The sequence below is a fragment of the Cololabis saira genome, chromosome 5 (genome assembly GCF_033807715.1).
Source record: "Cololabis saira isolate AMF1-May2022 chromosome 5, fColSai1.1, whole genome shotgun sequence".
NCBI classification, from domain to species: Eukaryota; Metazoa; Chordata; class Actinopteri; order Beloniformes; family Belonidae; genus Cololabis; species Cololabis saira.
The window spans coordinates 44,574,621-44,586,157 of record NC_084591.1 but is presented as its reverse complement, the minus strand read 5'-3'; positions in this window follow the sequence as shown (position 1 = coordinate 44,586,157).

Below are 11,537 nucleotides of genomic sequence, written 5' to 3'. Positions count from 1 at the left end.
AACATTTTGGACAGCACATTTTCAACAAAACTACCCCATGTCTCATTCATAACTTCCATGTCTCATTCACCTGTAAGCGAGGCCAGTTTTAGGGGGGGCAGGGGGGGCCTGTGCCCACCCAAACGTGCGTCCTGCCCACCGGCGTCTCCATCCCGGAGAGCGCCGATGCACGGCACGGAAGCGCTGCGGTGCGCTGGAGGCTCTAAAGCCACAGCTACGCCGTAGCCTACGGCGTACCGTACGGCGTAGCTGTGGCTACGTGTGTGTGTGTGTGTGTGCTCCCGCCGCGTCCCCGGCTGGCGCAGCGCTCCGCCAGCCGCTGCGGTGCCGTGCACCGGCGCTCTCGCCGTGATGGAGACGCCTACATCCCCACGGACCCCATACAGCTTCCGAGCCGGAGCTGCGGCGGCTCTTCGTGTCACGGCGGGCTGCTGCTGCAGCAGGAGCTGCTGCAGCAGCAGCCCGGACCGACGCTCTGCTCCCCGGTCACACACAGCGGGACCGAACCGAGGACCCGTGGGAAGTGGACACGGGGGGCTGGAAGCGAGTGCGCGCATGCAACAGGGCGGGGGGGCGTGGTTTAAAATGAAGGCATCTGATTGGTTCTTTCCCTTCCTGGACCTGGACCAATCCGTATCATTCGGACCGAATGGGCGGGGCTTAGAGGTGCCTCTTTCAAAATTCTTGCTAGCTCTAGGAAGTTGCATAGAATAACTTTTTTTTAATTCAAGATCTTTTTATTGAAATTTTCACAAAGTAAAAAAAAAAAAAAAAAAGGGTGAAATGCTGAATGTCAATTACAAACATTTTGATTAGGCATGGGCATGTTGATTTTAGCATACACCAGTGTACAAAATATAAAAAAACAATTAAATGAAAAAATATAAAATAGTAACAAAAACAAACTTCAGACCAAACTAATCCCTCCCATGTCACTGCCAGATTACTAATCACAATATGAGGTCATTCTAACATCAAAAGCCTGCACTAGGAATACAAAAGAAATATGAAGTATAGTTCACAGGGTCTGGAATGCTTCTAGAAAAGGTCCCCACACTTTCTGGAACTTACCGTATTTTCGCGACCATTCGGCGCACCGTGTGGAAAGGCGCACCCTCATTTTTGTGTGTCATTTTTAGATTTAAAACATACATATGGCGCACCGACCCAAAAGGCGCAGTCTACAGAGCAGAGCTGCACACACGCGTCCCGCAAAACACGCCGGCCGGAAAACACACACACCCGCTGCAGAACGCACACACATGCAGAACGCACACACAAGCACACAAGCGCTTATTTAAAAAATAGAGCAGGAGCAAAACCTCTGTTTCTGCATTAAAGAGCTCCGCTAATTCAGCTGCGCCAGTCCGAATTTCCTCGGTGTCAGTCACTTTCTGCACAACAGTAAATAAACTTTTCATACCCCGTTGTGCGGATCCTCCACCGCGCAGAGCCCGTCTCTCCCCAGCGGGGTGGAGCAGCGCGCGTCACAGCGGCTTTAACCGGGAATGTGACCTGTTCGGACCGGCTGGGACCGAAGCCATCCACCTGTATGGGAGCAGGGGCTCCCGGGGAAAGACCAGCGGCATTTCGGCCGGATCTGCCCCGGGGATGGTGCGCCCTGGCCCGGCAAACCCGCGGCGGGAGCCTGGCGGCTCCTGAGCGCATCCTCTGCATCTTGGTTACCGGAGATCAAACCGACAGATTTGCCTGAAAATCTCGCAGGTTGAAGTTGATCCGACCTGGGACAGACCCCTGAAATCCCTGCTCCTAAAGCGGGTGGGAACCAGGAGAATGTGATCTGATCCAGCTTCGGGAACCTGGAAGTCGGGTTGCAGCAGCGCGCGTCACAGCGGCTTTAACCGGGAATGTGACCTGTTCGGACCGGCCGACACCGAAGCCATCCACCTGTATGGGAGCAGGGGCTCCCGGGGAAAGACCAGCGGCATTTCGGCCGGATCTGCCCCGGGGATGGTGCGCCCTGGCCCGGCAAACCCGCGGCGGGAGCCTGGCGGCTCCTGAGCGCATCCTCTGCATCTTGGTTACCGGAGATCAAACCGACAGATTTGCCTGAAAATCTCGCAGGTTGAAGTTGATCCAACCTGGGACAGACTCCTGAAATCTCTGCTCGCAAAGCGGCCGGGAACCAGGTCATCGGACCCCGCTTGGGGAACCAGGAAGTCGGCTGCAGCAGCGCCGATCACCGCGCTGCTCCAGCCGCTGCTTTAACCGGGGAACGTGGACGGTTCCGACCAGCCGGGACCGGAGGAGCCCGCCTGCACTGTTGTAGGGGCTCCCGGGGAAAGAGCACTGGAATTTCAGCCGGATCTGCCCCGGGGAACCGGCGATCGGACCCGCAAACCCACGGCAGGTGCTTCCTCGGTTCCCGACATGCAAAACACACGAGCTCTGCAGAACAAGTGTGCTTATTTAAATAGAGCGGAAGCAAAACTTAGTTTGATTGTATTTTATTTCACTTTACACATCAAGCAAATCCTTAAACGTTTTCATCATCTGTTTCGCATTAATCAGCTCAGTGGAGTCTCATTCACGTCGCAACTCACCGGGGCTTCCCCCGCCCCCTTCTCTTTTTACCATTCACATGGTGGCCGGCCTTACATTACCGTAATTCAGGTAATAGACACGGCGCACCGTTTCTTAAGGCGCCCGGCACATTTAAAAAAAAAAAAAAAAAAAAAAGTTGCGCCTTATGGTCGCGAAAATACGGTATTTGATTGCTGAAGCGAGTATCTAATTTTCTCCAGTTTTAAGCAGGACATGATGTCTTCCAGCCATTGTGCACGAGTAGGAGGGAAGGGATCCTTCCACCTGAACAGAATTGCCCGACGAGCCAAAAGGGAGGCAAAAGACAAAGTGTGCCCCTGTGCAGTGGTTAACTTCCTTCCTCCCTCCATGACCCCAAACAGGGCAGTCAGTGGGTTTGGTTCTAATCTGATTTTAAGCACCAGAGAGAGTATGAAATACTTCCATCCAGTACTTGTTTAGACATGGGTAGGACCAGTACATGTGGATGAGAGAGGCTTCTGCTACTTTACATCTTACACAGTATGGACTAATATCTGGGTACATGGAGGATAACTTTGCTTGGAAATATGAGCCCTGTGTACCACTTTGAACTGAATTAAGCAGTGACGTGCGCACAGGGAGGTTGTATTAACCAGTTTAAGTATGGACTCCCAGGTATCCTCTGATAAGGGAAGCCCCAAGTCCTGCTCCCATGCTGCTTTGAGTTTATCTGTAGGGGCACTCCTAAGATCCAGCAACATGCCATAGAAAGATGAAATGAGCCCCTTTTTGAATGGGTCTGTGGCAAGAACTTTGTCAACTGTGGTCAAGCCTATCGATGCACCAGGGCTGGGTTCTAAAACGAATCATACCCCTCCTGTGCCATTCCTGGAAGGTGGGGTCCTCAAGGGATGGTTTGAAAAAGTGATTTGATGCAATGGGGCTAAGAAGAGAGAAGCTGTGAAAGCCAAAAAACTTCCTAAATTGGGCCCAAATTCTAAGAGAATGTTTAACCACTGGGTTTTTGATTGATTTAAGTGAAGGAAGTGGAAGTGAGGATCCGAGTAGGGCAGGAATTGACAGCTCATCAGTTGGATGTAACTCCATCGCCACCCAGTCAGGGCGGTCAGCGCCGTCGCAGTAGAAGGACCAGAATGCAAGGCAGCGCAGGTTAGCAGCCCAATAATAATGCATAGAATAACTTTAAACTGTAAACCATAATCAGCAATATTAAAATAATAAATGGCTTGCAATATTTCAGTTGATTTGTAATGAATCCAGTATGTATGACATTTTTGTTTTTTTAATTGCATTATAGAAAATAAAGAACTTTATCACAAAATTCAAATTTTCTGAGACAGTCCTGTATGTAGAACAGCTCAGGTTTAAATGTTTAAATGTTCAGGTTTAAATCTTCAAATGTTCAGGTTCAAATTTAAAATATTCATGTTTAAATTAAATATTACAGTACGTGAGGCTCCGCAACTGTGTGTCTGATGTGGTGGTCTGCAGCACGGGGGCCCCACAGGGTACAGTGCTCGCTCCATTCCTCTTCACACTTTATACATCTGACTTCCACCACAACACGGACTCCTGCCATCTCCAGAAGTTCTCCGATGAATCCGCCATCGTGGGACGTGTGTCCAGGGGGGACGATCTGGAGTACAGGGGGGTCATCGCCGACTTCGTCTCATGGTGCGAACGGAACCATCTGCAAATCAACACCAGCAAGACGAAGGAGGTGGTGATCGACTTCGGCAGGAACCCTCTGCCTCTTGCACCAATGAACATCCAGGGGCTGAACATTGAGACGGTGGAGGAGTACAAGTACCTGGGTGTTCACCTCAACAACAAACTGGACTGGTCTCACAACACCGACGCCCTGTACAAGAAGGGCCAGAGTCGACTCCACCTGCTGAGGAGACTGAGGTCCTTCGTTGTGTGCAGGGAGCTCCTAAGGACTTTCTATGACTCTGTGGTAGCGTCTGCCATATTCTATGCAGTGGTCTGCTGGAGCTGCGGGAGCTCGGAGAGAGACAGGAAGAGACTGAACCGACTGGTCAGGAGGGCTGGCTCGGTTCTTGGTTGTGCTCTGGACTCTGCCGAGGAGGTGGGTGAGAGGAGGATGCTGGTCAAGCTGAACTCCATCATGAACAACCCTCTCACCCCCTACATGACACTGTGGGAGCATCAGCAGCTCCTGTAGAGAAAATCCTTTTTGGGATCTCCACAATAATCCTAAGTTTCCCAGGACAGGGGGGACATGTCCCCCCTGTCCCCCCCAATTTCTGAAAAACATGAATTGTCCCCCCCAATAAAAATACCCTAAATTATTCAAAATTGAACAAATGTATTTTCAGACTTAAGGTGCGGGTATGGTTCTGCGTCACACACACGCAGAGCACACGGCGCACCCGTGACGCCGTCACGAATCGTTCAGAGTTCTCCGTCTCTCCATTTGGTCGCGGTGCAGTACCCCCCGCGGCCACTAGTTAGCGATCTTTTTCTGAATGGTTTATCCGACTTTTTCCGGTCACAGTAAATCAAAGAAATAAGGACAACTATTGTGCAAAAAACAAAAACAAAAAAAATCACATATAAACGAAGAAAAAAGCCCTGGAAGTTCACTACTGATTCAAACCGGAAACCGGAAATGCTTCGCTTTCAAACGAACCAATCACAGCCCTCTCGGTCTGCGTGTGGACGGCGTCTCCTCGACGCGTAGTTACAATTTTCGGGAGGTGCACGTCACTGACGGCGCATGTGACGGCGTGTCCTCTGCGTGTACAAAAACCACACGCCGTAGACACGGCGTCGTTTTGACGCAGAAGCATAATTCAGCCTTTAAAGGTTGAATATGTAGAATATTTATTAAAAATATATTCTTAAAAAAATAATACATCCACGGTGCGTTTTGAGGTGTACAGAATGAAAGTATTGCTACTCCATACATTTTTTTTTTTAGTCTGAATTAATATTTTTAAAATTTTTGACGGGCTCGACAATGACTTTTTGTCAATGTTCTGTCTCAACAAATCCCTGCAGAGAAGAACCCAGACTGTGTGTGGAATGCTGGCAGCAGTCGACTGTGTCCGCTCCTCTTTGCAGGAGAAACCAAATGACCAACACTATGTGACCCTTTTTGAAAAGGCAAACGCTGCAGTGGTCGAGTCTGCACAGATACAACCCATTGAGGTGCCAAATGCCAGGCGCTTTCCTGGTGAAGCAGTTGACTACTACCGTGGGGAGTTCTTCAAGGTCTTAGATTGTGGACGCTCAATTTGCTGAACGCTTTGATCAGGAGAGTTTTAAGGATCTGCAGAAACTGGAGAATATGATCCTCACTGGGCAGGTGGGTGATGTGGTAGACCAGTACCCTGAGCTGAAAAGAGGTGCTCTTGCTGTTGAGTTGCCTTTATTTAAGAGTAAATATGAGTTCAGATGCAGTAAGGAAGCAGCAGAGGTACTCAGGGAACTACCTGTAGAGGTGCGGGGACTGTTTGAACAAGTGGAGGCTCTGGTTAGACTTTTATTGGTAGTGCCAGCATCTTCCTGTGAAGCAGAGAGGAGTTTTAGTGCCCTGAGAAGGCTGAAAACCCGGCTGTGAGCCACCATGTCTCAGGAACCACTGAACAGTGTTGTTGTGTGTCATGTACACAGAGAAAAGGTTGATGGGCTTGATAGACCAAATCTCTGTCAGCAGTTTATTGCTGGTAGCGAAACTCACAAACACACCTTTGGCTCATTTGCCTAATTATGATAGTTTGGGAGTGTAGTGATCAGTGATCAATACTCACATGACTGTATAATGGATGGATATGAATTCATGATGATGTTGAGTCTACTTTTTGATGTTGATTAAATTTGTGAAGACTGGGGTTGCAAATAGATGAGCTCTGATTCTTCCATCCCCGTTTTAAACAAAGGTGGTTGTTCTGTTTGGTGTTTTTGTTTGTTGTTGTTTGGTATTTGGTTCGTCTGATTGGTTTGAAATACATGATTTGAATTGAATTGAATTAAATTGAATGATTTTCATGATTTTGTTGTCTACTGGTCAGATTGATGATAAACAGGGCAACATGGCTATATTTTGTTGATAATTTTCATGATTTTGTTGTCTTTTCTCTAAATGAATGACTATATAAATGAATGAATATGAATTTATTGTCAAGTTGTATTATCCATGAGTTGTCTAGATACAGATAAGAAGATTTATACAGACAAGAAGAGTTAGCCTATTAAGATACAGGATCTCTTCTTCCAGGGAGTCCTGGAAAATGACAGATGAAAACGAACATGGACATTTATGTAAATAAATTTGATGTTGGGTCAACTTGTGCTGTGTTTATTGTGCTCTTAGCAATGGGTCCTTTTTTTTTTAGAACTGTTTACCACCATAACTGTGTTAAAACATGATCAGTTAGTTTAAACAACTTGTTTAGGGCTCCATATTTCATCCATATATCAATTGATCGTGCATAAAGTAGTCCCATAGGATAAAAGGAAGATGGTGAGAAGAATTTGAGATGAGTAGACACTACATGCCCAAAACCCTTAAAATTATCATTTAGGAATATAACAGTTAAGTAAGCAGTGACACACACTGTTGGCTGTTTAGGACAAATAAACAAGAAAGGTAAGCACAATAAATGATTCCCTGTGCAGTATTTTCTGGCGAGCCTTTACCAATTTATGGCATGGTATGAGTTGCATATTGGCAAAAAATTTTAAATTAAAATCACGTTGGTGCCCCCCCCAATCCTGACATCGGATCTGCACCCCTGAGTGTGTGTGTCCGCATGGTTTGTTCTGTCGCCAGTAGCCTAATGTGTTGTTTTTGATAATACACAAGCTTGTTTTTTAACCTCTCATTCAGCACCCTGGTATTGTAGGTGTTGTTTTTTGAAGATTTGCACATGTAAAATAAAGTGTTGAACGCAGCTCCCTGTCGGACCACTTTTTTTGGAACCAGCATGAGTTAGAAATGTCTTCAAATTCCCTCACATGGCATTTTTTGTTGTTAGATTGACATTACAGTTATAATATTTTCATGGTCCTGTGGCAAAATGATTTCACTACTTCTGCTGTGCTTTTAAACAGCTGTGTGTGTCTGGTTTTCTGGTGTTGTTTATAATAACAAGAAAAGAAATACATCTTCACTCTAATGTGTGCTATTACGTGTGCTTCCTCTTCCACTATTCTTCGTGACGTCATCAAAGACATCACATGTCTTTGATGACGTTCCGAGGCTCCATGAAAGAGCATTTGAACGCTACGCGTCTGAAGCTGGAGCTGATTTGCAGCAAACGAGGATGAATGTGCACATGTTCCCAAACGTAGCAACAGCGCCCTCTGCTGGTTCATGGCGGTATGGTCGTAAGCGGCAGCTGCGGCTTCACAACTGTCTTCTATACGCACTTACCGAGTGTACTGTCACGTTTGTGTTTGTTTCATCATAACTGAACAACACAAACATCCGTATGCTGTCCTTTGACGACAGAGTTACTCCTTAAAATAAATGGATGGCGCTCCTATAGTTTATTTCTTTAGTTCAGCCACTTATAGGCTCTGCTTTTTCCTATTCACCCGTTCACAGCCTCTTATTTTAGACACTCACAATGTGACAACAACCCCCGGTGAACATGTGGGAGTGAAGTGTCTCATAAACACCGACACACGGCAGCTGCAGAGTTTCAGCTCCGCTACAATCCACCAGCTCCACTTGTGAATGATCCACTGACTCTGGAACTCACCGGTTTTACTCTCCGTCTCAGACATCGGGGATGTGGTTGCCGAGAAGTGAACACTTTATAAGAGCTATTTCAGGGTTCAGCTTTCGCTTCTGTGCTTTTTGTTAATGTTATTGTATTTTCTGAAATTGAAATAAATAAAACTTAAAAAAAAAAACAATCTTCCTTTCCGTTCGGCAGCTTGACGCATGCGCGAGGATTGTAATTTGTTCTATGAGGCGGGTGACGTCATTGGTGTGTGCGTCAAAGCCGTCCGAGTCCGAGTCTGTCTTCTTTTTTTCAGTTTCACAACCGAGTCGGCGTCCTTTGAAGCACACGACAGGAAAAACGGTACAAGTTTATGATGCAGCAAGCAGGAATCCAAATGAAAAAGACCTTCTTGGTCAGAGAAGAATATCTCCGTCCAGTTGTTGGTAAAAACCTGGAGAAACTGTCAGAAGCACAGTGGCAGCTGCTGGCTGCTGGAACCATTGATCTGGACACGCGGGCCATTATCTTGGACATGATCACGGAGATAATACAAGCCGTGTCAGCAGACATTATTAGAGGATTTCTACCGCTGTTTCGGCAGCACCTGGCAAAAAATATGAGCCAGGCCGCCTCGGCTAGAGTGGAGATAAAAACAGAACTCGGAAATGCCTTTTCCACGTCCTTCTCCCAAGTTCTCAATGTCGCACTGGAAAACAACGGCGACTCTGAAGAACTGACGAAATTGGCCGAGGAGGAAATTGAAGAGAAAGTAAATTCTCTCATAAATGTAGTGACGGAAACCCCACTTTTACCAGCAGACTCTTCTGTTTATGTCAGCGGCTTCATATCAAATGTGAAACGGCTCGGCCGCATGGTGTGTCTCACCGCCAGATGTTTGGGGTCGTGCATGCGGAGGGTGAACGCCACTTCCACTTTAAAACATCATTCAGAGGAGTCGGGGCAGTCCCACGACAGCATCAAATCTAAAATGGCCTTAGCACCTGAGAGTATTGAAGACATACTTCATAAATGGGCACCAAACGCCGCTCAAGAGCATGAAGTCTTCCGCCCAACTCACACCCCCTCCTGTACAAAAGCTGCAGCTGACATTTTTAACACCATCCTGGAGAACTTGGAAAGTGTCAGTCCAAGTCCTGAAACCAAGCTCTCGCATAAACCCCGACTGAATCTGACATCGGTGGTGAATAAATTGAGAGTTTTTTTTGGCAAATGCTCCATAAAGAAAGAAGTCCCTGAAGCTCAAAGGAGAAGCAGGTTCTCTGGGTTTGTCAACACAAACTTCAAAAAAATGATGGAGGAACTAAAGAAGGCCCGTAAAACAAGAGGGAAAAGGTTCCTCCTGAGGCTCAACTCAGTGCGAGCAAAACCTCCCCTGCAGGAATATGACATTAATTTACCACAGTCTGTACCAGAAACCCTCGAAACTGAACCTGCAGCTACAGATTCACGGCTGATTGCAGTTGATGTGGTAAAAGAGAAGCCCATCACAAACGACAGCATCAAATCTGATGTGGAAAACTTCATCGAGGAAATGATCCATTCAAGAAAGATTGCAGAGCTCCGACGAGACCTGGAAAACATCAAAGACTGCAGTGTGTTGCAAACGTTTTCCAGACAGTTGGTGGATAAAGTATATGGCAATCTGGTAACTGCTGAAGTTTATAAACAGCCCATTGTTCCACCTGGAAAATCATTATCTGACTCTGTCCTTCCCAAAATAAAAGAAATGAGGAATGACGTTGCTCTGGAGGAACTCTACGCCATGACGGAAGATGCCGTTGGAAAGTTCCTGCAGCAAATAGTCCTGTGCCTGTTGAATGAGCAGTGGGACGAAGTCATTCACAACCAGAACGTTTCTGGTGCACTCAGTGACATCACAAAGCTTTTAAATGTTACTAAGTCATTGGAACGAGCTTCTTCTGAGTATCTAATTAACAGCCTCATCACTGCTTTACTGTTGCGGCTTATATCCAAATATAAACACGAATGTGGGAAATCAGCACTGGGACAACAAATGAATGTAATAACCAAACGACTGTCACAGATGGTGATGACTGAAGTGGTGACTGATGACGCCACCCTCAGGATTGTGGAGGAAAACATGCAGGATCTCGCCACGGTCTTAGTCAAATACCTCCTCACGAGGTTTGGCTCAAAGGAGGCTCTTCTTCTGGCAGTACTCAAGAAGGACCCAGGTTTCGATTACACTGTTCTTAGATGTCTTAAAAAAGAGCTGTGCGTCAGAAGAAAAGTCAAGAAGAAGGGTAGAATCGCCAGGTTTTTTTCAGCACTTGGAAATTTCTTTACAAACGTTTTATTTTATTTTATTTTATTTTAGGAGCTATTTGGCTATTCTTTTTTCAATGTATTCTATTCGGTTAGTTTTTGTGGTTTAGTTTTGGGAATACACTTTTAATTTGTTTATGATATTTAGTATTGATTAAGTTTATTTTGTTACTTAACCATGCTTTATTTGAAGGTACTGGGTTGCTGGAGCACCAGGTGAGATTACATATATGGGTTGGCAGACACAGGTGAGCCGGGCACCTGGGAGAGCAGATGGTTTTTTACCAGGACAAGAGAGGCGTCAGAGAGTCATTGATCTTTGTTTGTTTGTTTGCCGGGAAAATAAACCTCTGGAAACTTTATTTTTTGCCTGGACAATGGACTTTGTTTATCCTGCGTAAATCCACTCCCTAGGTGTCTCAGTGGCCGTGTGTTTATTATACTTTGATACTTTGAGTTATTTATTTTTATTTATTTATTTATTTATTTTGTTATAATTCACCTGGAGGACAAATAGCCACTACAGTCAACAGTCTGAATTTCAAGGATAACCTTATTACAGTCACAATTAGCAGCTAAATATGACAGAGAGGGGAGGTATAATTTAAGGGGTTCTCTAAATTATGAAGACTTGCAGAACACGAACAACAATGAAAAGATTTTCTATATATATGTCAGTGGAGCTAAACTATGGAACAGAATGGATTCAGAATAAAAACACTGTCCAAACATTAACCAGTTTAAAAACAAATACAAAAACATGATATTCACAAAGTACAAAGAGGAAGGAGTTTAGCGGCGAAGGAGTTTTATATTTATGTACAGAAATGGGCAGCTAATTATATGTGTATGTATGCATGTGTGCAGAGCCGGATTAAATAAATGGACTACACTAGGCAGACTGTGATTTTTGGGCCCCCCTCCATCGATGTTATTTATGAAATCTTAAACTTACCAAAGTTACTAATAAAACTTAATTCACAT